Source organism: Podarcis muralis, chromosome 9 (assembly GCF_964188315.1).
Source record: "Podarcis muralis chromosome 9, rPodMur119.hap1.1, whole genome shotgun sequence".
NCBI lineage: Eukaryota > Metazoa > Chordata > Lepidosauria > Squamata > Lacertidae > Podarcis > Podarcis muralis.
Window position 1 is genome coordinate 78,879,315 of NC_135663.1, and position 6,000 is coordinate 78,885,314.

Here is a 6,000-nt window from a genome sequence, read left to right on the forward strand (position 1 = left end):
TGCTCTTTTCTGGCCCATTAGCTGTTCAGTTAGCCCTTTCAGATTTCAGTGGTTTTGCAATTATCTCCTTTTAATCAATCTTGAGAGAACTGTGAGGATCTTAAAGATGGTACCCAAGTCTCTTTTTGTTCCATTCTCCCTCTCTCATCTCCTCCCTCAAATTTGCCTTTCTCAATGCCAACAACAAAAGAAGAAGCAGTGCAAGCAGCTACTATTTCATTTAGAGGTTGCTGGCCAGTTCTGATCTCTGAAGGAATAGGATGGGAGAAACTAGAAGACTATAGCAATGGTCTTTTAATATATACAGTAATTTAAAATGAGGAAAAGAATCAAGACTTCTCTGTCATAAAAACCAATGTGTTTTTTTCTGGCAAGCTAATATGCAGTAGCACTTTGAATGATCTAGCAGCTTAGTACATAAACCACATTTCCCTCATTTTGCTGTACTGCAGATAAATTAGGATTCCTTCACTGCATGCTCCTTCGTATAGCTGTCAGACGTACTCCTCCAGCCCTGGCCAATTTATATGAAAATTGTGTTCCTCTAGACACTTTCTCAGGTCGTACCAAATAGTTATTTACAAAATATGAAGGCAGTTCACAAGTAAAACCGATTTATGCTTTTAAAACGGATTTTAAAGTCTTATACCTGGTATGAAGAATGTGTACCAGTGGGAAATTTGCACAAGCTATCTGCTTGCCTCTTGGACATAGTGGATAAAGGTACATGAGTTTGGCTGTCCATATTTGCATGTAGTCCTATCGGTGCTTCCAAAAAATGAACACTTTCAAGCCACCTTTCCCTTTCACCAGCTCTGGCACCATTCTTGGATGCTGGAATGCATTTTACTTGATGCATCACAAGTTACGATTGCTATGATTTACAATGAACTGAAAAAAATGTTTAAGATAACCTTTGTGAAAAATCCAGAAGCTTTTTTGCTAGGCATTTCAGGTCAAGATTTGCCAAAAGAGAAGAAAAAAACTTTTCATGTGTGCTACAACTGCAGCTAGGATATTGCTAGTACAAAGATGGAAAAGTGTTGAAATACCAACTAAAGAAGAATGGCAAGGGAAACTGATGGAATATCCTGAAATGGCAAAACTAATGGAAAGATTTTAAGACAATAGAGATTTTAAGAAAGACTGGGAACCATTCATATCATACTTACAGAATCAATGTAAAGAAATGGAATCACTTGCAGGGTTTGATTAAAAATGGTAAATGGACCCCTGACCATTAGGTCCAGTCGTGACTGACTCTGGGGTTGCGGTGCTCATCTCGCTTTATTGGCCGAGGGAGCCGGCGTACAGCTTCTGGGTCATGTGGCCAGCATGACTGAGCCACTTCTGGCAAACCAGAGCAGCGTATGGAAACGCCGTTTACCTTCCCGCTGGAGATTCGGGGATTCGAACCACCGACCTTCTGATCAGCAAGTCCTAGGCTCTGTGGTTTAACCCACAGCGCCACCCGTGACCCAAGGGTTTGATTAAACACTTGCAATTAAGAAAACAAATGTAGGAAATAGAATGACGATGTTAAAATGATAAGAGAATAATAATAACTATTTAAATTTTTTTTAAGAATAAGAAATAACAAATAAGCAGGAGGAGATAATATGCCAAAAAACAAGAAGAGGAAGCTGAGGGAAGTCGTGGAGGGGAGGGGGAAATTGGGGAATGGTATTTTTGTTATATTTTTGTTATATTTTTGTTTATTTATATAAATATAACAAAATATATATTATATAACAAAATATATATTGTTATATATATATTGTTATATTTTTATGTTTTTAAAAAATGTAAAATCTCAATAATTATTTTTTTAAAAAAAGTTATTTTGCTGGTTATTCTCACAGCAAAACTCTTTCTGAAATACCTCTCATTCCAATAATTGCTGCACATAACTTTAAGCCATGGCTTGTTTTAACCATGGTTGTTCAAGAAACCATGAGTCATCCCACAAGCAAGTAGGCTAGCTTGGTCCCCCATCCCCCCCCCCCAGTTGCTCTTTGTGTATCTGTAACTTAGTAAATACCGAGGTGGAGTGGTCAAACAAATAATGGCTAAGCAAGACTGCTAGGTTTGGATGCAACAGCAAACCATTGTTAAAATAACCCGCGTTTCATAAGTCAATAACAAAAATGACTTACATTTTGGGGGTTGGAGGCTGGGTTTGGGTGTTTGAATAAAACATACTTTATGTGCCAAGGATCTGATTGTGTAAGACCAAAGGGGTCACAAGTATTTGTCCAACAGTAGCAATAGCTGGAGAGCAAAAACTTTGTCTTTACTGACAAAGGTGGTTGTATGCCCCATTGTCCTCGCTGGTTTGTGCATGCCAGGAGTTTTCCTGCATGCAGGGTTTCATGGCCAACAAAGCTCTTCCTCTACCCAGGGGTTGTCAACCTGGTCCCTACCGCCCACTAGTGGGCGTTTCAGGATTCTAGGTGGGCGGCAGGAGGTTCTATGGCATAAGTTGAATCCTCCTTCCATCGAGCACTGGTGGGCGGTAAGGAAATTTTACCATCCAGAAAGATGCATTAGTGGGTGGTAGGTATAAAAAGGTTGACTACCCCTGCTCTACACTGTATAGGAGACATTGCTACTACCTGTTGAGGGAGGAATTATTTTTTAGCTGGCACTCTGTTTCCCCATATTTGTGGCCCAGTTATCCACTCCTACGGGAAGGCAAGGACTCCCTCCCTTTTGCTTACCTGTGTTATTCGGCCAAACTGTTTGTGTCACCAGGTTTCCCATCACCAAAGTCCCTCTTGCATCCTCAGAGCTTCTCCAGGCATGAAGTGAGAGTGATGTGGCTCCATGCTTGTTATCCTTTGTTATCCAAGCTATGTGTTCCTGGGCCAAGATTTAGGGATGTTTTACATACACATCCTTCTCCCAGCAACCAAAAAAAGGAACACTGTGATACATTGCATCTTTATTATCAAGCACAAAACAGCTTTCTTTTTAAGAACCATAACTTACAATATTTGTGTGCAGGTGCTCACCTTTGTGGGAAAAGAAAGTTTTGTCTGAACTGCGTTTTGTTGAAGAATATTGAGTGATCCCTGCCATGCTGCAGAGGCAACTTCTTTCTCAGGAGAGCATCTTCAGCTGTGAATACATATTTTTCAATACATATGCTTCAATGACACTCAGCTGTCATGTCCGTAACACATTTACCACCCACCAAGGATTCTTTGCCCCTCTTTGTGACCTCTTGCCTGCTTGCCATACTGCGGCCATGGGGCACAGATGGTACCGTCCTGTCAAGCTATGGCAGGTGACAGCGATGTTCAGTGATTGGTAATCATAGGCTGTAATTAGCCAGACTGGATGCAGACTCGGATAATAAGGAACCAGCCAGCTGCCAGTCATGAGACCTTGTCTTTCAGACTATGGTAGATTGGCCAGGGGTGAGAAGTAGAAGAGAGAAACAAATAAGCCTTCCTTTATTTCTTATTCAAATACAGTGGTACCTCGAGTTACAAACGCTCTGCTAACCGGGAAGAGTTACCTCGAGTTGAGAACTTTGCCCCAGGATGAGAACGGAAATTGTGTGCCAGCAGTGCAGCAGCAGCAAGAGGCCCCATTAGCAAAAGCATGCCTCTAGTTAAGAGCAGTTTCAGGTTAAGAACAGACCTCCGGAACGAATTAAGTTCGCAACTAGAGGTACCACTGTATATTATATGTGGAGAACTCTGTTTTTGAACAAGTTTTTAAAAAACTCAGCAACTCTGAGGGAAAGTCATTTCAAAGTTTTGCATAATTGGCATGTGAGCTCTTTAAAATTAAGTATGGGGAGGGGCAGTACCTCTGGTGGGGGGGTACCCTACACAGTGGCAGAGTTAGCTGCTCCTGTGGTGGGGCGATCGGCATGGCGGCGCGATCCTCAGGGCATGGGTGTGATTGTGGCGCGGTGGCGCGATCCTCGGGGGGGGGGGAGCGATTGTGGCGTGGAGGTGTGATCCTCCCGGCGGTGGTCCAATTGCGGCACGATCCTCCAGGGGGGCGATCGTGGCGAGGCAGTGCAATCCTCCCAATGGGGGGGGGCGATCATGGCGAGGTGGCACAATCCGCCTGGCAGGGGCCCTATCGTGGTGCTGCAGCACGATTCGTCAAGGGGGATTTTGTCACCCCCCTCTGGGATGGAACCCAGGGCGAACACCCCCCGCCCCCCCCTTCGTATGCCCCTGATCCTGCACTCAGCTTTCATTTGTGGCTGCTAGAAGCTGTCAGCATGCGACAGCGGCCACAACCTGGGAACAGCTTTTACTGGCTGGCAAAACCAGGAGAGGGTAGCCAATGGATCTCAAACCCTCAGTGAGTTTGGAACTTCCCCCTGGAGGGTCTGGCAGACTAAGCGGACAAGACCAGCAGTGGGTCCAACAGTCAAGAAGGCGGTTTCTGCATGTGCTGTAGAGGGAAGTGGGGGGCAGATGGGGCTTGTCAAGCTGGGAAGGGAGCCCATCTAGGAGAAGGAAAACTCTGTTCCTAAAGCTCCGCTCCTAGTAAACTCTACACAAATCTGGAATGCAGTCCCTAAGATGGCTGGATGGTGCTTTCTGTGCCTCATGGAGTTGCTGTTTAGAAGGTTGGTGGTTCGAATCTGTGTGATGGGGTGAGCTCCCACTGCTCTGTCCCTGCTCCTGCCAACCTAGCAGTTCAAAGTGCAAGTAGATAAATAGGTACCGCTCCGGTGGGAAGGCAAATAGCGTTTCTGTGCACTCTGGTTTCCGTCACGGTGTCCTGTTGCACCAGAAGTGGTTTAGTCCTGCTGGCCACATGACCCAGAAAGCTGTCTGTGGACAAACGCTGGCTCCCTCTGCCTGAAAAGCGAGATGAGCACCACAACCCCATAGTTGCCTTTGACTGGACTTAACTGTCCAGGGGTCCTTTACCTTTTACCTGTTTAAGCTGGTGTGTGTACATCTGAGAAGGCCATTGCTCATGCACAGATGACAGCTTCACAAATTGGGATTTGGGGCCTTGCCAGTGTGGGGAGAGCAGACAGGTAATGCACATCAGCTGAGGACATCCCTGCCCGCTCTCTGGTGTGTACAGCAGTTTGCAAATGCAGCTTGAAATGCAGCCAGGAAAAACGATCTTGCTGCCTTTTAAGCTGCTAATGTGCACACAGCCCATGATCCCCTTATGTGGCACTTTCTACTATTTATTGCACTTTTATGCCACTTTTTCTGCAGGTGCTCAAAGCGGCATACATGCTTCTCTTCCTCCCATTTACATTTGAGGAAGGTTAGGCTGCGAGATTGTGACTGTTCCAAGGTCACCCAGTGAGTTTCATGGCTGAGCAGGGATTTGAACTCTGGTTTCCCAGGTCCTAGTCCAATGCTCTAATCACTACACCACACTGCCTCTTCTTGTGGTTCCCCATACCCCTGAGGTTCAGGCGACCTCTGCTAGGGCCCAAGCCTTTCAGGTGACATGTCTGCCCCATGGAACTCCCTGCCAGTAGAGGTTTGGTAGGAATCGTTCTTGCCTTTGTTTAGACATCTCATTAAAACTGTGTTATTCAGACAAGTTGCTGACCAGTATTTATTGCTGTTTTTACTTATGTTTTTATTGCTGTTATTGTATTATTATTATTTTGCAGTGCACTGCCTTGCTGTATTTTTTTGGTGAAAGTGCAGTTTATAAATATTTAAACAAACCAATAAATATCACCCATTATTATTACAGTGGTACTTCGGGTTACATATGCTTCAGGTTACAGACGCTTCAGGTTGCAGACTCTGCTAACCCAGAAATATTACCTCGGGTTAAGAACTTTGCTTCAGGATGAGAACAGAAATTGTGCTCTGGTGGCACGGCGGCAGTGGGAGGCCCCATTAGCTAAAGTGGTGCTTCCGGTTAAGAACAGTTTCGGGTTAAGAACAGACCTTCGGAACTAATTAAATTCTTAACCCAATGTACCACTGTATTATTATTATTATTATTATTATTATTATTATTATTATTATTAAACTTATTAGT